The following is a 26,417-nucleotide window of genomic DNA, read 5'->3' on the forward strand; positions in this document are numbered from 1 at the left end:
GACTAGCTTATCCCATGGAGCCTTCCAGAAATGACAGGAAACCAGACACCCTGCCCAGCACCCAGGCCTTCACTGCTGGCCGGAAGGGAGACGGATGGACGGAGCGCCGGGTCTGTGTGCTGTTTCCTTGCAGCCTCTGCTCAGCTCCTTCATCACCTGGATCCACAGAACAGCCGTAGTGCGACCCACTGGAGGGCAATGTGCGTCCCCATCAGGGGCTGGGAATTCAGGAAGTGGGTAGGGCAGTGGGGAGTTTTCTTGCGTGGGAGAGGACAGGGCAGTTTGAGCAGAGAGGGGACACTGAGGTGAGGGGCAGAAACATACCTGGGACCAGCTGAGTCCTCCCACGCTGGGGCAGGAGGCGAAGAGGAAGCACCATGCTGGATGGGAAGCTGGGTGAATGGGTTGGTTTTGGGGACGGAGGCCCTAAATGGGAAAGCAAGTAAACCCCCTCCCTCACCTCACCCCTGATTCCCCTGTATACTGACTCACTGTTTATCCTCGAAAACAGCAGGCAGCACGGCCAGAAGTCTGTGTGAGGAGCACGATGGATCGGAGGGGGAGTTTGGAAGCTTTTGGCTGTGCCCTGTAGCTCTGGGGGCCACCCAGACCCCAGTCTCATTCTCCAGGCCCCTTCAGGCTGCTTTTGACTCACCAGTGAGACCTGGGGAGGCTTGGCCTGTTGTCCCTCCTGCTGCCGGCTGGAAGGGTAGGCTGTTTGCCACAAGTTTCCTCCCAGGGACTTGGATGGATTAGAGGGGGAAGGGTGGGGATTTTACCTGGTGATGAAAATGTCGCTCGTACTGTGCTGGACCCCAATTTTCAAAGAAAAACTTTGGAGCGGTAGAAGCTTGTTCCAGAGAGCAGAGACTGTTATTTATGTCTTCTCGGTATCTGCTATGAAATCTGAAAACTTCTTAATGCTGGGGCACAAGACAGACTGAGCAGTGCTGAACTCGTAAGACCAATATTGAGCACAGAAAGTGCACATTAGGTATGACTTCAGGACAGCTGAAGGACCTTAACTTGTCTCTTTGTTTAGAATCCTTCATGCCGTTGTTAGAAGGGATTGTAGGAGCTTTACAAATGGTTCCATCAGTTTGCAAATGAGGTCATGGTCCTCAGTGAGGGGCAGTAACTTGGGGGTCTCCTGGCTTCCCCCCAGTGCTCTTCCAGGCTATTTTGATGAAAATAGCTGAGTATGAGTCCAGCACTGCTGCTGGCTAGCTGCGTCACCATAGACAAGCCCTAGGACCTCTCCAAGCCTCCCTTTCCCGTCTGTGAGATGCAATGACCTTTAAAACCTTAGATCATAGTATCTCTTTTCTGCTTACAATCTTCTAGTGATGGCTTAATGCTCCTGGGGTGGAACCCAGCACGTCAGCAAAGCTCACAAGATCTTTGGCAACCCTTTTTCCTTCCCGCCGCCCTCTCTCCCCAACTCCATGCTCCAGTTTCTGGAGTGCCTCTGTGTCCCCTGTCCTCTCTTGTCTCTGAGTTTTCCCTCCGGTGGGTACCTCCCCTTAGAATACTTTCTTCCTCATCTGCCATCTTGTCTCTGGCCAACTTCTTCTCCTCCTTCATGCTCAGTCTAGCCAAGAGGTCTCCCATTTCTGTTGATTTTCTCAAAGAACCAACTCTTGGTTCCATTTATTTTTCTGTCATCTATTTCATTTATTTCTGCTCTGATCTTTATGATTTCCTTCCTTCTACTTACTCCGGGTTTATTTTTCTTTTTCTAGCTGCTTGAGGTGGAGCTTAGATAATTGATGTTAGGTTTTTCTTCCTTTTTAATACCAGCATTTAAAGCTATAAATTCCCCCCTTCGCACTGCTTTAGCTGCATTATGATACGTTGTGTTTCAGTTTTATTCAGTTTAAGATATTTTCTAATTTCCTTAGTGATTTCTTCTTTGAGCCATGGATTATTTGGAAATCTTTTGTTTATTTTTCAAATATTTGAGACTTTCCCAAATTTCTTTCTGTTATTGATTTCCAATTTGGCTCCATTATGATCAGGGACATATTTAGCATGATTCCAACCCTTTAATATTTATTGAGACTTGTTTTATAGCCTAGCATGTGATCTATCCAGGAGAACGTTTTACGTACACTTGAAAATAATGTGTACTCTGTTGTTATTGGGTGGAGTATTTTGTAAATGTCAATTAGGTTAAGTCAGTTGATAATGTTGCTCAAGACAAGAGCTGCTGATCTTCCACCTACTTGCTCTAACAATTATTGAGAGTAGGACACTGGAATCTTCAACTGCAGATGTAGAATTGTCTTTTCTCTTTTCAATTCTGTCCATTTTCCTTCATGTTCTTTAGGGCTGTGTTGTTAGGTGCATATATATTTGTACTTGTTATATCTTCCTGAAGGATTGATCTTCCTTCTCTTTCTTCAGTCTCACTTAAAGCAGTCTTCCCAGATGTCAGACAATGCTAGTTTCTTGTACCATGAGTTCCCAGGGTGTCTTAGTGTCCATCATAACATTCATCGAACTGTATTATAATTGTTTGAAAATTTCATGAGTTCAGGGGGCATGTCAAGCCTGTTCAACTCTTTATGGTCAGCACCTAACACAAAGACCATACATACATAGTAGTAGGTGCCCTGTAAATATTTGCTGGTTGGATGAAGAATAAGGTCATATCTATGAATTATATTAATAGTGGTTATTTAAAAAATTTAGTGCTTGAGGATGGCTATGACCCAGCCCACCTAGGTGCCATATCAGGATTTCTGAACATAATTGCGTTAGGACAATGCTTTTACCCAAGGGAAGCTGTCAGGCAGCTCCTTCAGGCCTTTGTGTTTGGGACCACACAGGGTCACCTGTCTCAGGTGGGGCACCTGTGCCAGTCTTACCTTCTCTTTGGATTGGATCTGGCATTGGCTCATATGTTGATATTGTCCACCTGTTTCTCTGCAAGCATTCTCCTTGGCAACCCTGGATCAATTTATGATGGACTTCCCATGGGCCACGCCTCGTGCTGGATGTCAAGGACATATCAGTGACTAAGAATAAAAAGCACCTACTGTGTGCCAGGCATTCTGCTGGGCCCTCTATATGCCTGTTTCAGCCTCGTGATGACCCAGCAAGATGTAGGGACTCCCATAGCTCCTTGCAGACAAAGAAATCGAGTGAGGCCCAGGGAGGCTAAGCAGTTTGTTCAAGATCACACAGCACTTAAGTGGTAGAGCTGAAAAACTCACCTGAGTGGTTCCAAATCCCACACCTATCTCCACTCCTCCCTTCTCCCCAGAGAGGTGAGGGATACCATTCTGATTCTGTGGATTTGTGTGGACACTTTCCTCCCAGATTAAAGCACCATGTGTTTAAACCACAATATCTCAAAGGAAAGGGGAAAATTAAAGCACCATGTGTTTAAACCACAATATCTCAAAGGAAAGGGGGAAATTACATTTTAAGGCAAATTAACCTTGATAACATCTTTAATGTCATGTATTAGACTATTTTCCCTTAGTAATGCATTAAAACTGTCAGACTTGATATGATCGCACAATTAATAAGATTGCACACAATGTAAATTTCAATTCATTATTACAGTGTCTGCACTAATAGACTTGCGATTAATACCCACAAACCATGCTAGTTCAAAAGGACACCTTTCTGTGAATCACATGAAATGAACAGGCAGAGGCAACCACAATTTTGATGAATGAAATTGAGGATGATTTCTGAGGATAATCTTGTCTAATGATTTACTAAGATTAGCAGTAAAGACAGAGTTAATTAAGAGAGTCCCTTGCGTCGGGCCAAGGAGCGGAGGAGCCGATGTGAGACACGTCATCCTGTGAATTTCTCCCTGGGTCGCCCTTTCGGAATTCCTGGGGAAATTACTCACCATTAACTCTATGTCCTTCGGGCACTTCATTCTTCCAGCGCTGCCAGCTTTCTCGCAAGGATTATGAAATTAGAGTTCAGTCAGAGAAAGCATATCGTGCGAGGAAACTGTTCTGTGAACTTGAAGAATGATAAAAACAACTGTGATTTCTTGAGTGCTTATGTTGCGTCGGACACTGCGACATAAGCACTCAACTTAGAGGCTCTTTCTTGTGGCATGCATTCGTTCACTTGCTCCCCCACAATTGCCCAGCTACTGTCATCAGCCTCCACTTTACAGATGATGAAACTGAGGTTTGAGGATAGTAAGCGCCCTGGCTAAGACCATGTGGCTCATTAGGAACAAATTCCAATCTTGTGGGTTTTTTTTTTTGAGACGGAGTTTCACTCTTGTTGCCCAGGTTGGAGTGCAGTGGCACGATCTCGGCTTGCTGCAACCTCCGCCTCCCGGGTTCAAGCAATTCTCCTGCCTCAGCCTCACAAGTAGCTGGGATTATAGGCATGCACCACCATGTCGGGCTAATATTTGTATTTTTAATAGAGATTGGGGTTTCACCATGTTGGTCGGGCTGGTCTTGAACTCCTGACCTCAGGTGATCCACCCGCCTCGGTCTCCCAAAGTGCAGGGATTACAGGCGTGAGCCATTGCACCCGGCTGAATCTTATATTTTTAATGACTGTGTTTTCTACCTTTTTGCTGTTGGAAAGCGACCCATCATATGAGCAGCCTCACCTTGTTGGAAACACATTTGGAACATGATAGCAGCATTCTCCTTGGTTACAGACAGAAAAGATGGAGATACCCCCTCCCCCACCCCCCGTCTTCCATGCACTTATTTGACGTTGATTGACAGCTACCAAGGGGGAATTCAACTTAATTGCACACCTACCTCATATGCCAGTCACTGAGCTTAGTGCTTGCAATATGTTAGCATACTTCCTCGTTGTAGCAAGATTTGGGGTGGGCGCTGTGTCTACGAGGAAGCTGGGGGCCAGGGGTAGCATGGCTGTGGCTGGAACTCCAGTCTGTCTCATTGCAACACTCATGCCCTGCCCACTCCTGCCATGGGCAGCGGAGGGCCCCTCTGCCCCAGTGATGATTCTGGATGGCTGTGGGTCAGTCCTGCAGATGTCTCAGCATTCTCATTGTAAACATCTTGCTGAGTCAAGGTGTGGGGGCTTCCGGGGGCTGCCACTGGAGCACAGGGCCAGTGGGGTGGGTGTGGCTAGGTGTCCTGTGCCAGGCTGCAGAGTGAGACCCTAGACTTTATCCCCAGGCCCTAGGGAGCCCAGGAGGTCACAGGGTCACAGGGCGGGGGCCTGGCTGAGCTGGGGGCTGGGCAATGTGGTAGAAGGAGCAGTCAAGCAGAGCAAGGAGATGGGCCCCCCTGCCTACCCTGCTGTGGCGTGTCCTTGGTCACGCAGTGAGGGCTTGGGCAAAGTGAGCAGACCTCAAGCCAGAGGGACGTGAGGTTCACCCAGTGGGTGGCTTTTGGGCCACACCAGTGCCCGGGGTGCTGTGGAGACCCAGGCCTGGCCTTTTGTTGGCGTTCCTTGCTGGGTATCAGTGCATGGTCCGGAGAACCGTTGGACTGAACGCTTTGTCGTTTCTTTACGGCTCAGCCCTGACCTTCATTCTAACTGGACATAACGCCCCTCGAGCTGCATTTCCAAACAAGGGGATGAAACAACTCTCCCAAGTGTTTGGTGTTCCCAGCAGACACTGATCTGCTGTTCTCCTGTTTCTCCCACCACTGGACAATTTCAGTCCCCAGGAATCAGTTAGGATTCTGTTTTATCCCTGGCCCCAGTTGTCACCAAGAAATATCTGGGACATTAAAAAAAAAGAGCCATGAACAAAAGGTAGTGTCCAATGCTAGCCGAAGTCTGGTGAAAAGAGTATTTTCATGCATTTTTCTGCCAGTGTTGTAAATGGACACAACTCTTGTTTTAAGAAGCACAACCCACCCCGTGGCTGCGGAACCCACTCTGCGAATGTCTTAAGGTAATCTATCCTTCCAACCAGGAAAGCACTCCCCATAGGCAGGTGTTTGCAGCAATGTTATTTGCAGCATCCACAATTAGGAGACAATGTCAGAGTTCCAGAGTGGGGCTACAGTTCAAGTCAATCTGGCCACCTCCCATTATGAACGATGTTAAATCATCAAATATTACAATTTTGAAAGCCAGTGTGGAACAGAACTTAGCAATACATAGATAACTGGATCTGGGGAGGGCTTCGGGTGCACTGCTTAGGAATTTTGACCTTTGATGTCCAAAATCCTGCTAGATGGGACACTCCCAAAGGGCAGCATGGCTGGTCCTGCAGTTCGCAGTTCCTGGCACCTAGCGTGATGGGGTGCGCTGGCTGCTGGGGGGATCCAGTGGATTGGCAGGCATGACCCTGAAGGCCAGGACTCCCAGCAGGTGGTGGGTCCGGACAGTCAAGATGGGAGATGTGCACCTGGGCGGTGACCAGGTCTGTGGGAGGGTGGGCTTGAGAGATTTTCACTGATACCACTTGACAGCCCTTCTCTTGGGCTTTATTAATGAACATGCTGTTGGCCACACTGCTTTTTGCATTGTCTAGGTATTCACTGCTATTGATTGCTGATGCCAGCTCCAACCTCCCTGGAGAGTCTGGCTCACTTTGGAGCACACCAGGGCGGGTCCCCTTCATCTGTATCCACTCTTCGTGGCTGCTTGGGACACAGGGGCCCACACAGCTTCATCTTCTCTTCCCTGTGCTGCTGTCTAGGGTTAGGACGAGGGAAGGAATGGGCTCCCTGGGGCACACGTGGTTGGGGTCGGGGTGTCGAAAGCTGGCATTTACAAATCAGGCTGCCCATATTTTTCCGCTGTGCTCATGGCTACCGTGCTTGCCCTGCTCCACGGACCAGGCTGCAAGGGTGACCAACACAGGCTGCATGCCCCCACTTACCCCTCAGCCCCTTGCCCATTGGCTGGTGGAAGCCCCTGGCCTTCTGCTACCGAGTCACTGTCACCGCAGTGTGATTGTGAGCACAGGGACTTCACATCTGCTGTTTACTGACACATCTTCATAAAGTGGCAGAACAGAGACCTGCTCACAACGGAACCTTGTCACAGCGGGTGTTATAGCTCCCTTCGTGTTCATCCCGACCCCTGCCTTAGCCTTTCTCCCTCCTCTCCCCACCCCCATGGCTGGTGCTTGCCTGTTCTCTGCTCTCCTTCCATGTCTGGCTGACAGGGTCTTCACACTGTCTTCCTCTGTCTCTTCTCATCACATCCTTCTCTCCTTTCTTTCTGTCTTGGCTCTCTTCCAACTCTGCTCTGTCTGCCTGACAGGGTCTTCACACTGTCTTCCTCTGTCCTTGTCACACCTTTTCTTCTTCTCTCCGAGGGTCTTGTCTCTTCTCTGAAAGTCCTTCTCCTCCTTCTCTCCTCTGTCTCTTATCTCTGTCCTTCTGTCTCTCTTGTTAAATGGTTTCTGGATAACGGTTCTCTGGATCAGGCCCTTGCTGGCTTGAGTGAGCTTTTATAAGGACACCGAAGAGAGGACAGTTCATGCTCCTCTGAAAGATCAGAGGCCCTTGTCCCTCCTCCTATCCCTTCCTCTCCCTCTCTTCCATCCATCCATCCATCCATCCATCCATTCGTCCATCTTCTACCCATCCATCTTCCCATCTATTCCTCTCTCTCTCCCCAATCCATGCACTCATCCACCCACCCATTTATCATCCATCCACCTATCCATCATCATCCATTCATCCATCATCTACCCATTCACCTATCTACCCCCACTCATCAATCCATTCATCCCCCATCCATTCACCCACTTGTCTACCCAACTATCTACTCTCCATCTACCTACTCAGCCCCTCATCTATCCATTCAATCACCCATCTATTTGCCTACTCCCTCTCCTGTCCATCTATCCATCCACCACTTACCCATCCACCCCTTAATCCATTAATCCATTTATCTGTCCGACCACCCACCCAATACTTGCTCTGTGTAGGTGCTGGGATGCGGTGATGGACAAGTCAGGTGGGGTTAGTTGCTTCTTCTGGGCTCACAGAAGCCTCTGTGTATCCATCTTTCAGAATTTTCATCCCTCTAAACTGTGAAGTGTTCTCTGCAGCTCTGCCTTCCTCATGGGATTGTGAAGCTTCCAGAGCTTGGGCTGGGTCTCCTTTATCTCTCAGTGCTGAGAACTGAGGTGCCTGGCATATTGTAGGTTTCCAACACATTCAAGTTTGAATGAATGAATGAATGAATGAATGAATGAATGAATGAGGCAATGACCTAGTTCAGTCATTCAGTTGTACAATGAGGACATGAGCTCAGAGGTATGTGGGCCTTAACCAGTGCTACACAGTGGCTTTGGGCAGTGTTAGGACTCACCCCGATCTCCTGGATGCCATTTTGGAGCTTGCCCCTGCGTCTTGCTGTCTCTCAAATTGTGAGCTGGGATTGGGTGTGTGTTGCAGGAGATCTTCCTTAGGCTTAGTCCTGGTGGAGAAAGCCAGTGGGCTGACCTCTCAGCAGGTATCTGGCGGTCTCTGAAGCTGGGAGTGGAAGGCAGCGCTGGGCACATCTGCTCGGGCTCCAGGCTCTGCGTTGCGTGCTCACTTAGTGAGCTCACTTGGCACCGCATCCTCAGAGGACACCTCACAGCCTCACACCTGCTGCAGGTGGAATGGCAGGAAGGGGAATCTTTGGAGCTGTCAACAGGGAGGGAGAGGCGGCACGTTCTTATGGGCCAGGGACCGTGTTTCAGAAAGAAAACTTTGGTGAAGTCACGGCCTTTGTCATCTGGGGGTATATGTGAGTCTGATCCCCACGTAGGTGGCTGAATCTTATAACCATGGTTCCTTGGAGCCTCCCAACACCCTGGGCAAGGGTGGGGAGAAATCACAATGTACCAGATTAGGAAACGGAGGCTCAGAGAGATGAGGCCTCTTGCTCAATCCGAGGTTGTGTCTGAGGTCCTGTCTCCCTGGTTCTAGAGGTCATCACCCAGCTCTGTGACACAGGGACTGTGCAATGGTTCTCACTGGGAGGGGGTAGAGGAGGATGGAGTCAGCCACCAGAGGTGGGGGCCAAAATCTAGGGGCCCAGAGAGTGACTGCCAGTGAGGGCAGGGCCATCCCTGCAGAGGTGGTATGGGAGGTGCCGGTGAGCACTGACTAAGGCAAAAAAGTGGGGGTGTCTCATGGCAGATCTCCGGGATGCTGGGACCCAAGCAGGCTGGCAGGGCTTCTCTCAGGGCCCAGAGGAAATCCACTTCCAGCCATGGCTCCACATGGGACCTGTAGTCAGCTACTAGGAGCACTTGATTCCAAGCTGAGCCTAGGGTTAGAAGCAGACAGGCACTCAGAGGTGGGAGGCTCAGCCTGGTGTGTGGGTCCCTGTGCGAAGGGTCTGCAGGGCCTGGCAGTGGGGCTCTGCGATGACAGTCCGTGGCCCAGCATGAGGCCTGGCACTTAGTAGATGCTCAGTAAATCACTGTGGACTCTGGAGCAGAAGATGGGTGTGAGTGTGTGCCTCCAGTCTGTTCCCTGGGCCTCCTGCCCTGAGCTGTGCTCTCTTTGCTTCAGTGGCACAGGTGAAAGGATGGCCCCGGATGGCTTTGGGAAGGCAGCCCTGACTGCTTTATGGCTCTTCTGGGTCGTGTTTGTCAGGGAGCCTTAGGGGCTGGCTGGCTAGGGGTGGGACTGATGGAACTAGACAGGGGTTTGAGCAGTTGAAGTCTGACCCTTATGTTATTTTAGCAGGACTTTCGGTGATGAATTTTTCATTAGCGGGGAAGCCCAGCACTGGTGAAGGTCTCCTTGGGAAAGTGTAATGATTTCATCAGATAAATATTTAAAACTCAAGGATGCCAATCACAGCTTCCTGGCAAGAAGCCCCTCCCTGTTCCCTACTGGCAGCCCGAGAAGTGTGCACCGCCTTTACCCGCACCACCTCTCTCTCTCTCTCTCTCTGAAATATAAGAACAGTTCGCAGCACTGGCTTTGTGCCACGTTGCGAGCATGAGTTGAGGTCTCTTTGTTCTGTTTTGTTCTCTGCATGGGCCCCACCCTGGGGCATCGCAATGACCTTGGAAAGAGTCCCTGGTTTCTGCTTAGCCTGTCCTGGTCCAACATCCCCCAGGGAAAGGCCAGGGCAGAGAGAGGGTCCAGTAGGAGGACTGGACACACTCACCTCAATGTGAGCACTCACCTTGGAAGTATCACCCCATGGTAAGGTAAGAGGACCTGCCCAGCGCTGCCTTCTGGCTCCCAGAGAGACAGCAAGGTGCAGGGGTAAGCACCAGCATAGGATTCAGGAAATTGGGGTTAGTCCTAGCCCTGCTCAGGGCCACTGTGCAGCCCCAGCTAAGGCCCACACATCTCTGCGCTCATGTCCTCTTTCGGGATTTCTCTTCTTGTCACCTCTGCAAAGGCACCAGAGGTCATCTGGGAGCTTCTGCAAACCAAAGTGCGGAAGGGCACTAATTAACTAAGAGAGCTCTGCTAGTGTGGGGTGGAAAAGTGAGAAGGGGAGAGGGAGAGAGAGAGAGAGGAGAGCAGCACAGGGGGCATCTCTGAAACTGGGGGCCTGGTCCCCACAGCACGAGGAGCTCTGGGGCTCTACACTGAAAATTTGAACCCCAAAGTAAGCGAAACCCAGACTTGACGTAATTTCTTGACCACCCCATGGGTGTACTCTTTTACATGATAAGGAGGTTTATCCGTGATGATATTCAGCACTTCTTACATTTCATAAAACATTAGGTGGCTTTCATCAATATTTTGTTTATCCTGATCTCATCTTTTGTTTCCAAACAATATCAAGTGATAGAAAAACACATACATACACAGAAAAAAAAAAAAAACCCACATTTTACTGACAACACCCAATCTGTTCTGTATGTCGGTCCAGCTAATGATGTGTTGTTCATTTGTTTGCATAATTCTGGATTTGTGGAAGGAACCCCAGGCTCGCTGGGAGGAAACTGGGCCTGAATCCCCACTCTGCCCCCGTGATCTGGAGCCCAGGCACCAGCACCAGCGAGAGGGTCCCCTTCACTCTCCCCTCTTCTTCTCCGTCTGATTTTAGCCTAACCCCTCTGTGCCCTTCTGGGTTTATGGCACCCCAGCCTGCCCCACCATCACACAGATCTCTCTGGCTTGAGATAATCTTAGAACCTCTTTAGACAGGTTTTGTCTAAAGAGACTTTTGACACACAACCTGTATTTGTCAGAGGAGGCTAACTGCTGCAACAAAAATCCCCCCAAAGTTAATGGCTTATGCTATAAATATTTACTTATTTTTGTTGATGCAATCAGTCAGAGTGGAGGGTCCTGGTGGGTGGATTTCCTGCAGGTGGTGATGCAGGGCCTCAGGTGCCTTCACTGTGTGGCTCTGCCGTCCCCAGAGGCCTCAGAGTCCTTCACTTCCCATGTATGGGTGGGAGGGCTGAGGAGATTTGCAACAAGGAAGCCAAAGACTGAGTTGATGGCAGCTTTGGAGCCCAGGGTCTGGGCCCCCAGAGTGCGTGAAGCCTCGGGTAAATGGGGAAAACGTGAACTTGACTTCAGCGGTGCTGGGAAACGCCGTCTTGCTGTGAGCCCGAGGAACAGGAAGTGCCTCTGTGGAACGCACAGGATTTCTTTGCTTCCAAATGTGCTGCGCTGCTTTTCTGAGTGAAATCCAGAAATCAAGGGCCGTGGGGCTTCCTGGCTGACGGCAGGCCTGCTGGCAGGAGGCAAAGCTTCCTTGGCTGGAATCCTGCAGTGTTCCACCTGCCTTCTGTCCTTCCTTCCCTCCACCCTCCCCTGGGTTTCTCGGCTGCAGCCACTCTGGCCCTCTTTCTGTCCTTTGAGATGCCCATGCTTGTTGCTGCCCCAGGGCCTTTGCACCAGCTGTTTGGGGCACTGTTCCCCATCTTCACATGGCTGGATCCTCCCTGCAGGTCTCAATGATCACCCGTCAGAGAGGCTCTTTCTCCTGCCCCCAGCCCTCGGGGCCACTCACCCAGGACGGTTCCCCCTTCTCAGCTGTATTTGTCCCTGCGACTTCTCACCACCAGATGCAGTATGCATTTTGCTGCCTTATTTGGTTTGTTTTCTGTCTCGGCCCCTGTGTTAGTTTGCCTCGGCTGCTGTAACAGAATATCACAGACAGAGGGCTTCAACAACAGACATGTGTTTCGGACTGGGAAGTCCAAGGTCAAGGCTCTGGTTGGGTTTCTGGTTTCTGGTGAGGGCTCTATTTCCTGGCTCGCAGATGGCTGTCTTCTCACCATATCCTCACATGGTGTTGGCTTAGTGTGTGCACACGGAGAGAGAGAGACAGATTGATCTCTTCCTCCACTTATGAGGGCACAAATCCACTGTGAGGCCCCCACCCTCGTGACTGCTTCTGTACCCACTCACCCCACAAAGCCCTCACGTCCAAATACCATTACGCTAGGAATTAGGACTTCAACATGTGGATTTGGGTCAGGGGACACTGACATCCAGTCCGCAGCAGCCCCTCTTTTGTGTGCTGTAACATAGGCTTCATAAGGGCAGAGAGCCTGGCTGTCCTGTTCAAAGCCACGTCTCCAGAGCCTCACAGGGCACCTGGCGCCTGGTGACTGTTTGTTGAATGAATGAACACGTTGATGAATGAATGATCCCCGGATCTCTGGAGAGGGCTCCAGGCCTGACCTGCTGGCTGGGGCCAGGGTTGTCCTGGGGTGACTGGATAGCCACTTACTCTGCAGAAACACATACTGAGTGCTCAGCCAGACCTTTTATCTCCCCTTTTCTCATCCAGCCTTCCCAATGAGCAGAGCAGGGAAGGCTCACTGCAGAGCTGGGGATAGTGGGCTGCAGGGAGGGGCTGGAGCTGGCCTTGAACCCTGTCTCCTTCCCTGCTTACTGTGGCCTGGTGTCTGGCTGGAGCCCTTGCTGGGCGCAGATGGTGCAGCCACGCTTCCTCCTCCACCTGTGACCTTGGGTATACAGCTCGGGTATCTCCAGCCGTGTGTCTCTGATGCCTGTCCCGGGGACTCGGGAGGGACCAGCTCAACTCTGCCTCCAGCGCTCGACCTTTGCTCCTTTATTTGAAAAAAATCCAATAAAAAATATGAAATATGACCAGATCGACATGACCAGTGATTCCTAATCCCAGCTATGAGAATTTGGATTTTTTCTAATGAAGGGAGAGAATAGATAACAGACTCATAGGCACCAGCAGTTTGTCTGATACTGTGGGAACATTGGCCTACAGGTCCCCATGCTGGTGGAGCAGCCTGGCTGCTGGAGCTGTGGGGATGGAGGCGTCTGCTAATGGACTAAGTTTCAGGAGGCGTTGATTATGCAGTTCACGCGGTAATAATTGCTAATCTTCAACAGTGCTAATTGAGTGATAATTCTGCCCTTTCAAGGTGATTTAACCTGTCAGAGGCCCAGGCTTTTAGGAAGATTACATGAGATAATACAAGCTCTATTGGGGGAAATGGAGAGAAGTCAAATACCTTTCTTGGTTGAAAGGAGGGGTTTCATTTTGGCGTGATGCCTGCTACACACTCACCCACTTGGGGCCTGGCCGGGGAGTGGATGCTGGGATGGGTGGAGATTTCTCATTTCAATACCTGAGGGCCTCGGGCCTTCTCCCCATCCTGCCCTGTCTTTGGGGTGGGTGGGGGCTTCTGTGCACGCTCCAATCTGAAAGCAGCAGATTCTGTCTGTCTAAACATGGTTCAAATGAAAAGGAGCAGAGGAACGTGGTTCCTCTGGTTTGAGGCCATTTGCAGGTGGGCCTCTGGGGTCTGCACCTCTGTGCATGCTTCCTCCTGAAAATATTTGTGTACCCGCCCCCATTCCAAGGAGAGGAGCGCACCGGCTCAGGTTTCCAAGAAGGGCTGGAGAGAAGATAATACACCCGGTCTCATGGATGTGGAATTTGTTTTCACAGGAAAGGGCACAGAGAATGAATGTTTCCTAACACCAGTGTGATTTCAGAGCTGCCCAGAGTGCAGGCCCGTAGTGTGGGTGAAGAGGCAACTGGTTTAACCTGGTTAAGAAGAGGGGCCGCTGATGGACATTTGCAGGGCACCTGCTGCATGCCAGGCACTTGCTTGCGTGATCACTGATCCTAACAGTAGCCTCCTAGGCTGCTGTCAGTGATACCATTAACCTTATTTTATTGGTGCAGAAATTGAGGCTCAGAGAGGTTAGCGTTAGTTCCCAAAGTCACCCTCCTGAGAGGCTGGCATTCCTGTGATGATGATGATAATTTTTCCATTTCACAGTAGAGGAAATTGGGATGTGCAGGTACCAAGCTTGCCAGGCCCACATGCCCATGAGCTGCTGTAGCTGGATGCATTCCCGTCCCGGATGGTGACTCACAGTCTAACTTTCATCTCTTGAAGTGTTGCACCTTTGACCCACCATGCATGACTCGTGTCCTCTAAGTAGCGTTTCTATTTACGTCACAGATGTGGATCTCAATCTGACCATCTGCTGAGTGTGGGGATCAGCTTGAAAATAGTGAAATTAATTTTTCTCAATACAGTTTTTGGAATGTGTTGAGATTTTCTTCCTGAGCAATTCTGGGGAATGTCCCATGGGCAATAGAAAAGATGGTTTGTTTTGCTTTCAGTTATAGATTAGCACTATGTTTTTATTTTTTATGTTTATTTATTTGTTTTAGAGACCGTGTTTCACTCTGTCACCAGGCTGGAGTGCAGTGATGTCATCATAGCTCACTGTAGTCTCAAACTCCTGGGCTCAAGTGATCCTTCTACCCAAACCTCCTGAATAGCTGGGACTACAGGCGCACACCACAACACTCGGCTAATCAAAAAAATTTTTTTGGCTGGGCACAATGGCCGTAATCCCAGCACTTTGGGAAGCCAAGGCAGGTGGATCATCTGAGGTTAGGGGTTCAAGACCAACCTGGACAACATGGCGAAACCCACCTCTACTAAAAATGCAAAAACTAGCCAAGTGTGGTGGTGGGTGCCTGTAGTCCCAGCTACTCGGGAGGCTGAGGCAGGAGAATTGCTTGAACCCAGGAGGGGGAGATTGCAGTGAGCCAAGATGGTGTCACTGCATTCCAGCCTGGGCGACAGAGCAAGACTGTCTCAAAAAAAAAAAAAAAAAAAAAAAAAGAGTCTTGCTCTGTCACCTAGGCTGGTCTCAGACTCCTGGCCTCAAGCGATCCTCCCACCTGGGCCTCCCAAAGTGCTGGGATTACAGGGATGAGCCACTGTCCTCAGCTGAGCAGGTGTGATTTTAATAATATTGTTGGCCGGGCGCGGTGGCTCACGCCTGGAATCCCAGCACTTTGGGAGGCCGAGGTGGGCGGATCACGAGGTCAGGAGATGGAGACTGTCCTGGCTAACATGGTGAAACCCCGTCTCTACTAAAAATACAAAAGATTAGCCGGGCGTGGTGGCGGGCACCTGTAGTCCCAGCTACCCGGGAGGCAGAGCTTGCAGTGAGCCGAGATTGCGCCACTGCACTCCAGCCTGGATGACGCAGCAAGACTCTGTCTCAAAAAAAAAAAAAAAAAAAAAAAAAAAAATTAATAATAATAAATAAAAATAAATAATATTGTTTAGGTCTTTTGGGTCTTTACCTGTTTTCTCTTTTCTTCATCTGTTAAGACTTGAGAGCAAGAAATTAAAGGATTCCACTACAAACGCCCTTCTATTTCTTCTTGCATCTATACCAGTTTCTGTTTAATGAATGCTAATACTGTGTTAATTGGTGACAGCTTATTCCTAACTATTGTATCTTTCTTGTAAGTTACACTGTTAGCACGTAAAATGCATTTACCAAGTGCCTGCCACGTGCCAGACATTGGGCTTGATGCTTATTTTATGGAAATACAGACAGTAGGTACTCACTGCAGAACATTTTGGAAATGCACAGAAGTACACAAAATAAAGCAGATGCCTTTTTCATCGTGATACCTCTGCCACAATCCTACAAGGTAGATGTCATCAGCTTTGCAGGGGTGCATATCTGAGATTCAGACAAGTTGAGTGGCGTGTTTGAGCTCCAGGACCTACAGGCTGAACCCAGACCACAGTGCTGCTTGTTAGGCTCACACACGGCTTCAGACACGCATGTTAGGCTGCCAGGGCTGCCAAAACCAAGTCCCACAGATGTGGTGCTTAAACAACAGAAACTGGCTGTTTCATAGTTCTGGAGGCTGGAAGTCCAAGATCAAGGGGCCAGCAGGGTTGGTTTCCCTTGAAGCCTCTCTCCTTGGCTTGCAGATGCCATCTCCTCACTGTGTCCTCACAGGGTCATCCCTCTGTACATGTCTGTGTCCTAAAATGCTCTTCTTATAAGAACCCCAGTCAGACCAGATCAAGGTTTGCCCTCAGCCTCATCTCTGCTTTGAAAAAGCAGTGTCTCCCACATGCAATCCCATTCTGAGTTACCAGGGCTTAGGATTCAATGTATGAGTTTGGTGGGGACACAATTCAATCTATCACATTTACCACCTTTTACAAAGTGGGATCTTTGGCTTCACAGTCTGGGCTTTAGTATTTAAAGGCCCAGCCTGGTCAGACAGCGTCTTCTGCAGCCTCCATCGGCTGGCCTAAGTCCCAGACACCTCGTCTGTGGTGTCTCCCTGTCCCTTGATGCATTACTGTTGGTGACATTTGGGACCCCAGTTGAAGACGCAGGCTCTAGGGTCTGTCCCATGACCTAGCAGGTGACCTCCAGCCAGGACCTCCAGGAGGCTCCATTGCTTCGTTGATGAAGTCCACGGAATTCCCACTCATGGGATGATGATGGGGCTAACACGAGGCAATCCTTGGTGAGCACTGAACTGTGCAGGATACATGGCAAGTACTCAGTCGGCTGTCGTGATTATTAATCACAACAACACATCCGGTCCCAGGGTGAGGATGAGGAATCGGGGAGTCAAAAGCTCAGACTTGAGGTGTCCCGTTGCAGAGTCCCCTGTTGCAAGCACATGTCACAACCTCATTTTACTCAACAATTGCTGGCGCCCACAAACTCCAGGCTCTACAACTCTGGTCATGATTTTCTGTTTTTTGTTGTTTTGCTTTTATTGTTGTTGTTTGAGACAAGGTCTCACTCTGTTGGCCAGGCTGGAGTGCAGTGGCGTGATCTCAGTGCACTGCAGCCTTCACCTCCCGGGCTCAAGTGATCCTCCGACCTCAGCCTCCAGAGTAGCTTGGACTACAGGTGCACACCACCATACCCAGCTAATTTTTTTACTTATTGTAGAGACAGGGTTTCACCATGTGGCCCAGACTGGTCTCAAACTCCTGGTCTCAAGTGATCCTTCCACCTTTGCCTCCCAAAGTGCTGAAATTACAGACATGAGCCACCGTGCCTGACCCAAGTAATTTATTTTTAGGAAAAGTCATTCAGGAAATGTGCTCAGGGGAGCTGCTGTTTGTTTAATTGACTTTGTGTAAGCAGAAGCCGTGGCGGGATCTAAAAATCCCCGGGCCGACTGCATTGTCTGCACCCCGCATCCAGAGGCCCCGTGGAGGTTCCAACGATTCGCTCCCGAGATCCCGGCAGCGTGCAGCCAATGCATTCTGTCTTTGACCTTTGCCTGCTGCTGTCAGAGCATCATTCTGCGAGAGTGAATTTATTTTTCTGCTGAATGTATTCCATTCTGTGGCTGTAGGCATTAATGTAGCTGGGATTAAAATCAGGTCAACAGGATTGAAAGTAAATAGCCCTTTAACCTGAAGAATACAGACGGGCTGCTAAAAGGCAGCCCTTTGGATCTCGAGAGGGTGATCTCAAACAGCTGGCACTGCAGGAAGTGGCCCAGGGACAAGTGAGGAGGGCAGCCTGGGGCAAGGGAGGGTCTCCTGTTGCTCTTCACTGGGAAAGGAACCCCATGGTAATAATCACAGCAGAGTAGTAGAGGTCACAGTTGCTGTCGTTCTGAGAGCTTGCCCGGTTGCAGTCATGACCTAAAACAATTACATGCATTATTTTAATGAATCCTTATAGTATTTTATTGTTTTAACGAAGGCCCCTGAGGCAGATAATTATCTTCTTAATGTTGCCATCATTGATCTAATATTAAACATCATTGATCTGCCTACTCTGTGCCCCACAGAATACCAGGCAGTTTTTCTTTCTGCATTCGCTTGTACAGTCTTCGTAATCATATCATGTTATTGTTGAGGAAGGATTCTTTCCATTTTGCAGATAAAGAAACTGAGACTCAGAGTGGTGAAGTGACATACCCCAAATTTCACAGCAGGACGGTGGCAGGGAAGGGGTCCCAACCCTGCCTGACACGAAACACTGCTGTTCATCCTGGTGGTCCTTTGTCACACCCCGGCAGGTCCTACCTCCCATGACCGGAGCTTGGGCCCCTGTGAGCCATTCTGTCCTGGGATGGCTCTCCCTGAGGCTGTGGCTCTTGCTGCTGCCCTTCTGAGTCCCAGTCCAGGTTCTGTGGCATCCTGCACTGTGCTACTTCTCTGTCTCCCAGGCTGGAGTGCAGTGGTACAATTATGGCTCACTGTTGCTTCAACCTCGCAGGCTCAAGCAATCCTTCCACCTCAGCCTCCCTAGTAGCTGGGACCACAGGCACATATCACCACACTCAGCTAATTTTTGTATTTTTTATAGAGATGGGATTTCACCATGTTGCCAAAGCTGGTCTCGAACTCCTGAGCTCAAGTGATGCTCCTGCCTCCGCCTCCTAAAGTGCTGGGATTACAGCTACTGCCCAGCCCGCCCAGTCCCTTCTTCATGTATCTTTTTACTCCCCTTTGGAGGCAGGACCACAAGTCTTGGCCATGCTGGGCTCGCCTGCCTCCTCCCCTGTGGCCCTTGCATCAGGCTTCTCCATCCTCTTGCAATTTGAAGCTCCCTGGAGCTTCTGTGACAGCCATGCTGCTTTGAGGAACCTCTTCTGTTCCTTTCTCCTTAGCGTTTTTATCAAGCTCTGCACGGCAGCCTCATCCTCCACCGCTTCCCTGTCTTCCCCACGTAGGCCCTGTCAGTAGCTTCATTATTTAGTTAACAAAATACATAATTTGGAGGTAACTTCATTATGCCTAATTGTGCCACATAGATGCCAAGTGGATTTTTCAATGATGATTGTGCATGACACTCCTGGTGGAAATATTGTCAAGGCAATGACTTTGAAAATGAGCCTGTGTCCCTGATGCTGCTTCCCCCATTAATGTCATCCCTTGACAAGAAGGAGAGGGGCAAGGCAGCGAGATCTGATTTGGTGTCAGCATACGCCTTGGAAAGTGAACGCCTACAGCTGTTGCCCAAATTAGCAGCTCCTCCTTGGGAGCACGACTTGGCAGCCCTGGCCTCAGTGCAGCCGCCGGGAGAGAGAGGATCTGGGCTCCTCATGCTGGGCCACTCGACATGGGCTGGACACTATAATAGCAGCTGCAGGCCCCCTGCCTCTGTTATCATAATCCCTGGGAGTCAGTGATGGTGAATAACACTCTTTTATAAAGGGAAAAAATAGAGCCTGCTTGCCTGACTCCAACACTCCAGCAGGAGACACGCCCACAGGGAGAGAAGGGGTGTGGGGGCCCCGGGGAGGGCTGGGGGACCCCACTGCAGGCAGCTGTAAGGCTTTTATTAAACTGACCTTCACACAGTGGCTAAGGAAGGAAAGAAACAACCAACGCAGGTGGAATGCTAATGCTGGGCAAGGCTAAAGCAGCCTCCAGGCCCTCCAGGTGCTCAGAGAATCTTCTGAGTGTGGCCCTGGGCAGGCACAGAGCAGAGCACAGAGCACAGCGAGAAGTGGTGGGAGGGAGGACGCGGGGAGGGCGGTGGGTTGGGGGGTTCCTACCCCAGGTCCTACCTGCTGACTTCTCTTGGTTTTGACAATCTATTCTCATGTTTGAAAGGTGGAGTAAAGTGGTGGGGACAAAGGACAGCAAACTTGGGGCTAGGAAGTGTGAATTTGTCCTTGCCTCTGGGATGGGCTCTGTGATCTTGGTCCAGGGAAAGAGCGTGGAAGGGCCTAGGGAACAGCCTGTGCAAAGGCAGGTGGCTATGAGAGAACAAGATGGCAAGATGGGATTTGAGGTGGAACAAACTCGTATCCCAAATATCCATAGCTGCCAGTCAGCCTCTGAATGCCTAAGCCGGGTGACATAAGGATCCCTGGTGTTTTCTTAGACGAGCTTCAAGGCTTGCTAAGAATCAGGCATCCCTACATAATAGAGTCCTTACACGCCACATCCTACCTCACCCTCATGCCTCTTCCAGGCAGATAATTTTACCTACCTAGTGGAGGATCTTAGGCCCTGATCTCAAGCCCTGGAAAAGTTGTCGCCAGCACTTTCTGCTGTATTTGACTTTTCAAGACGAATCCATTGCTAGGCACTCACTGAGCTGGTGTTATGTGCTCAACACCCATCTGGCCATTGGACCAGTGCCTAGGCTTCTAGACAAATGTGTTTGTGCTGGAGGCCTAGACTCCAGGAAGAGGGCCCTGCCCCTGGAAAGCTGCAGTTCCAGGGGTAACCTGACCAGGGAGGCTGACTTTGCCTATGGCAGGGTGTGGGCAGTGCTACCATGACTACCATCACCATCTCCACCATCATTACCACCAGCACTATCACCACCATCACCACCATCACCATCTCCACCATCATTACCACCAGCACTATCACCACCATCACCATCTCCACCATCATTACCACCAGCACTATCACCACCATCACCACCATCACCATCTCCACCATCATTACCACCAGCACTGTCACCACCATCACCACCATCACCATCTCCACCATCATTACCACCAGCACTATCACCACCATCACCATCTCCACCATCATTAACACAAGCACTACCACCATCATCACCACCATCACCACCATCACCACCATCAGCACCTCCACTGTCGTTACTACCGGGACTGTTACCATCATCCCATCACCATCATTACCACCAACACCACCATCATTACTACCGTCATCACTATCACCATCATCACCACCACCATCACCACCTCTACCATCATTACTACCATCATCACTATTACCATCACCACCTCTACCATCATTACTACCATTACTACCATCATTACTACTACTATTACTATCATCATCACCATCACCATCACCACCACCAACATTACCGTCATCATCATCATTACTGCAATCATCACCACCGTTACCACGACTGCCATCCTACTACTATCATCATCGCCATCACCATAACCATCATTAACATCATCACTACCACCACCATCATTACTACCATCATACATCATCATCATCACCATCACCATCATAACCATCACCATAACCATAACCATCATTAACATCATCACTACCACCACCATCATTACTACCATCATACATCATCATCATCATCACCATCACCATCACCACCACCACCACCATCATCACAATCACCACCATCATTACTATGATTCCCATGATCATTATCGTCATTACCACCACCACCATCATTACTATCACCACTCTCACCATCATCTTCACCATCATTGCTACCATCACCATCACTGTCACCATAACCATCATCAATACCATCACTATCATCACCATCACCACCTATATTACTACCATCATCATTATCACTACCAGCACCACCACCATCACCATCATCACCATCACTGCCATCATTACTACCATCACCATCATTACTATCACCACTATCACCGTCATCACCATCATCATTATTACCATCACCATCAACACCATCACCATCACCATCACCACCATTGTTACTATCATCATCATTGTCACTATCATCATCATCATCATCGTCGTCATCATCATCGTCTATATAATTTGTGAAGCCATATGCACAGGCTGGGGATTAGAATCCAGGTCCAGCCTGGTTCTTGTTGGCAGTAAGGACCCAACCCACTCTGGATAGTCTGAAGTGAACTGAATCCACTCTCGGGCAGCTTTCTTTCCAAGTGACAAGGTTCTGAGTTGTCTTTGGACAGGGAAATGCGCCTGTCTTTTCGGTGACATCTTGTTCTTGTTTCTCTCAATGTAATAAAAAGCAGTGTGACTGACATTTTCTCTCTGGGCTGGATCCAGAGTTCTTGCAAATATGACTTAGCAAGGCTGCTGTGGGGGTGGCAGTGGGCAGCTGTGGGCTTCAGGTGCTTCGGTGGGGTGTACTCCTACAGGAGGCCTGTTCTGGGCAGTCTCCTCCTTCCTTGGGGCAATGCACAGAGACCTAGCTCATGGGTCAGGAGGAGGTAAAGGGTCTTGGCAGTGGCACTCTCTTCCTTTGAGAGTGGTTTTTGTTTAATTCCCTCCACAAAACAGAATGCAAGTCAGGGAGCAAGCTAACATTGGCTTGAGCACTTGGCAGGTGCCAGGAGCTGTTGTGAGGACTTCATGTCACCCTGGCAGTGACTATCCAAGGCTATGGGTGTTAGCTCCATGTCACAGAAGAGAAAACTTCAGCTCCCAGAGCCCAGGAACCTTGCCTGACATCACAGAGTGCACGGATGACAGAGCCTGTGTTCAAAGAGCATTCATAATGGGGGCATTGGAGCTCCTGCATGCAGCTCAAGGAGCTAGCCTACCTGGGTTCAGGACCCGGCTCTGCTGCGTCCCAGCTGGAAGCTTCATAACCCTTTGTGTCTCCAGGATCTCATCTGTGGAGTGTAGGTAAGGCTGGTCCCTGCTTCACAAAGTTGCTTTCAGGCCCAAATGAGTGGTTTCATGTCCAGCGCGGAGCACTGTGGCCAGCCCATCACCAGAGTTCTTGGCGTTAGCTGTGATTTGTATTGTCAGAGAGCTGAGTGGGTCCAGAAGGTCGGGGCTTTGCCGCCTGTGCTAGCAGCAGTGAGAGGCCGCGGAGGTGGGCTGATGGGACTGGCATTTTGAAAACATGGCCCTGGCTGCAGCACGGAGGATGGAGGAAGGAGAGGCGGCTGGAGTGACGTCAGCAGAGCTGGAGGGCAGTGCAGGGTGTATGGGGAGTCCAGGAGGGCGCCAGGCTTGGTGGTCACTTAGGCATGCAGGTGAGTGGGGAAGGGGTGTGTGGTGAGGAGGACCCCTAGGATTTTGTTTGGAGGACCAGGAGGGTTGGGGTGCCGGCTCAGATGGGGAGCTGGGATAAGAGCCAGGTCTGGGGTGTCCACCAGCGCTATTAAGAGTTCAGTTTTGTATGTGGGGGTTGTTGCTTTCAAATGTTTTTACAACCCAGAACAGTTTTTCAAAACAGGATCATCAGACAGCACCCTGATATGTAAAACAGAGACATGTGGGGTCCTTGCCATCAGCATGGAATAAGAGACACTGCCCGCCTGCCTGCCCAACGGCTGCTGACACTCAGGGTTGGTGCAGGCAGTGGGCGCCCTGGCGTGCAGGCTTTGTGCCTGTTGAATCTGGCACACCTGCAATTTATGGTCACGCCTTTTGCCAGGGCTGTGCTGATGATAATAAACAACACGTGTGTCATTTCGCTGAGCCTCCTTGGGTAGTGAGCTAGGCACCTTCTTTGCAAAGAGTCAGATAAACTCACAGCCACCACCATCTGTCTTACTTGGCAGGGACCAGGGATGTCATTGCCAGGACTGGGCTGCCCTTGACCCCCATGAAAACAAAACAGCACCCAGTAAAACGAGTCCGGGAAGACAGTGTGGGGTGTCCTTGACAGGTGCAACAAGTGCGATCTCTGTCCCCTGTTTTTATGTGTCACAGTGACATCCATCAGCGCAGGCCCCTCAGTTCTGTGCCAGAGGCAAACGCAGGAGGAGTACCAGGATGCAAGTCGGGGGTGGCAAAGGCTCCCCGCATACCCCTGCCACTTACTCCTCCTTGGCAGGCCCCGTCATCTCAAAGGTTAGGAAGGAAAGGCTGGAATCCTTCCTTCCTCCCTCTCTTCCTTCTCCTCCCTTCCCTCCTTCCCTTTCTTTCTCTCTCTCTCCATCCTGCCCCTGTCCCTTTTTCAAACCTGCATGGACAGTAGTGGCTCCGCCTGGCCTCGCAGCGAGTGTGTGGAGGCTGTAGCTGCAGCAGAGTGGAGTCCCCTGCTCCCCAGCAGCCTGGGGGCGGATCCTGCACCCTGGGCTCAGCACAGGAGGCGTTTCCATTCCATAGGACAGTCCTCACAGTGGGTGCCCCCTTTAGCTTGCCCCTCCCGTCTCTCTCGCAACACTCCTCCAGCCTTCCCCTCCTCCCTCCCTTCCCTCCCCTCCCCTCCAGCCTCGCCCCCTCCTCCATCCTCATCAAACCTTGCTAGTTTCTGTCTTTGCACTGGCAGTTCCCTCTGTCTGGAACCTCCTCCTCCTCCAGCCTCTCATGCAGCGGCTTTGAGGTCTCAGCTCCTTGTCACCTCTTCTGGGAGACTTTCCATGTCCCCTGCCCCGGCACCTCCATGATGTTTGTCACCATCAGATGGCCTGTGTGCTCACCACATGTGTTTCATGTCTACCCCCCACCCCAACAGCTTCACAGGGCAGGGACCTGCCTACTTCCTCCTCAAGTGTGTCTCTGGCACAGAGCTGGGTGCATGGCAGGTTCTCAGGAAGTCGTTGTTGAGTGAAGGCATATTCCTTTTCTCCTTTATTCATTCATTTATTCTCAGGTGTACTGAGCGCCCACCCCTGAGAGGCCAGGTTGGAAGGACTTAAAGTCACCGGAGCAATCTTATCAGATGGATGTAGGCTAGTGCAGTGAGCTTCCCAAGCCGGTTGCCCCAGAAGAAGGCACCAAGCGTTTTCCCAGCGGTGGTGGATGTTAGAATAGCCTCTGGGTCTCCTCAGAGTACAAGATCCCCAAAGGGGAGCCCCATGATGTGGCCCCAGCAATGACATTATCACCTTGGCTGCATTAATAGAAGTATAGGGTCTGTGGCAAGGGAGGGGATAGTCTTGTACTCGGCAGTGACTTGGCCACACTTGGAACACTGTTCAGGTGAGGTCACACTACTTCACAAGCAGCAGCAACAAACTTGAGTGTGTCCAGAGAATGGTGACTTGGCAAATTCATGTCAAACAGAGTGGGGAAGCACAGGCCGTTTGGACCCTCACAGCCTGGGCTTGAGTTCCTGCTCTGCCACTTGCTAGCTGTGTGACTGTAGGCAAGTCATGCAACCTCTCTGAGTCTCCATTTCCTCCTCTGTAAAGTGGGAATGTGAGCCTGTCGGTGCTGCAGGGTGCTTGTGGGAGCGTTAAACAGAGGACCACAGTCAAGGCGGTTCACGCAGCAGCGGCACCCGGGTTGCAAGAGCTAGAGCTATGGTTGCCAGGATGCCGGCTCTTCTCGCTCAGGGCTGGGCTGTTCAGGCTGCGCTCTGCGTTGGTGGGATTTGCCCCCATGGGGAAGCCCCTGCCAGGCCGGGCACTTGCACGCTCAGGAGCCCGTGTTGGCTCCGATTCTCCCTCGGAAATTGCTTATTATGGGTCTGTGAAAGCGTGCATTGAATTCACGCAGTTTAATTTTAAATAAATTTGGGGAAGTGGGAAAACAAAAAGAGACAACTTAAAAAGAATGTTCTCTGAGTGTAAGAAAGACTTTGGCAGGGGCCCAAAACCTGACCCCAAATCCCAGCTCAGGGGCACAGGTGGAGACAGTCCCCAGCCCTCCTGCCACCCGGGCCAGGGCTGTGCGTCAGCCTAGGGTTTCAGCTCCGCCTCTGAGTGCATGGGCTTCCCATGCCCCTAAGCCCTCAGCGCTGGGTTTAATGGAGACTTAGGGGATTGGAGCACTGCTTAAATACCATAAGCTCCTGTTTTTACAGAGGACTTATGACCCTCACCCCACGCACCCCAGTTCACGTGTGGTGGTGAGGCGGTTGGTGGGACTTGGGGTGATGAATGTGCCGGAATCCTGTTCCAAAGCTGGGTGGCCATGAAGAGTGGACACAGATGAAGGGGATCCACCCTGGTGTGCTCCAAAGTGAGCCAGACGCTCCAGGGAGGCTGGAGCTGGTATTGGCAATCAATAGCAGTGAATTCCTGGGCAATGAAGAAAGCAATGTGGCCAACAGCACATTAATAAAGCCCAAGAGAAGGGCTGCCAAGTGGTATCCGTGAAAATCTCTCAAGCCCACCCTCCCACAGACCTGGTCACCACCTAGGTGCACATCTTCCATCTTGACTGCCCGGACCTGCCGCCTGCCATGAGTCCTGGCCTTCAGGGTCACACCTGCTAATCCACTGGGTCCTCCCAGCAGCCAGTGCACCTCATCACCATGCTAGGTGCCAGGAGCTGCAGGCCCAGCCCGCTGCCCTTTAGGGGCTGGTCCTGGTGGCAACCCCAGGTGCAACTCCTAGAGAGGCCTGCGCCATGGAGGACCACCTCCCTGGTTCATGGGAGGGGCCAGTTCATGTTCCCTGAGTGGCTCAGTCCCTGGAAGCAGTTTTAAGCTTGAAATCGGCCAAGAGTATCATGAGAACAAATGCATAAGTGATGTGGTTTGGCTGTGTCCTCACCTAAATCTCATCTTGAAGGGAACTCCCACAATTCCCAGGTGTCCTGGGAGAAACCCGGTGGGAGGTGATTGAATTATGGGGGCAGGTCTTTCCTGCATTGTTCTCGTGATAGTGAGAGTCTCACAAGATCTGATGGTTTTAAATACTGG

At 50.6% G+C, this 26,417-nt stretch overlaps 2 protein-coding genes across 12 annotated transcripts in view; one reads left to right on the forward strand and one right to left on the reverse strand.

The window, feature by feature from the left end:
- Nucleotides 1-26,417, reverse strand: part of GRPEL1 (GrpE like 1, mitochondrial) — a 972,139-nt gene that overhangs the window by 290,162 nt on the left and 655,560 nt on the right. Inside the window, exon 1 of one of the 10 annotated variants that reach the window (XM_050792206.1) lies at nucleotides 13,703-13,706. The exons of the other annotated variants lie outside the window; for them this stretch is intronic. The gene's annotated coding sequence lies outside the window, so the exon portion shown is untranslated. Of the gene's footprint in view, nucleotides 1-13,702; nucleotides 13,707-26,417 lie in introns of those variants that run through there. 10 annotated transcript variants of the gene reach the window in all.
- Nucleotides 1-26,417, forward strand: part of SORCS2 (sortilin related VPS10 domain containing receptor 2) — a 554,540-nt gene that overhangs the window by 150,470 nt on the left and 377,653 nt on the right. The gene's annotated exons all lie outside the window — the stretch shown is intronic.

The sequence above is a fragment of the Macaca thibetana genome, chromosome 5, assembly GCF_024542745.1.
Source record: "Macaca thibetana thibetana isolate TM-01 chromosome 5, ASM2454274v1, whole genome shotgun sequence".
NCBI lineage: Eukaryota > Metazoa > Chordata > Mammalia > Primates > Cercopithecidae > Macaca > Macaca thibetana.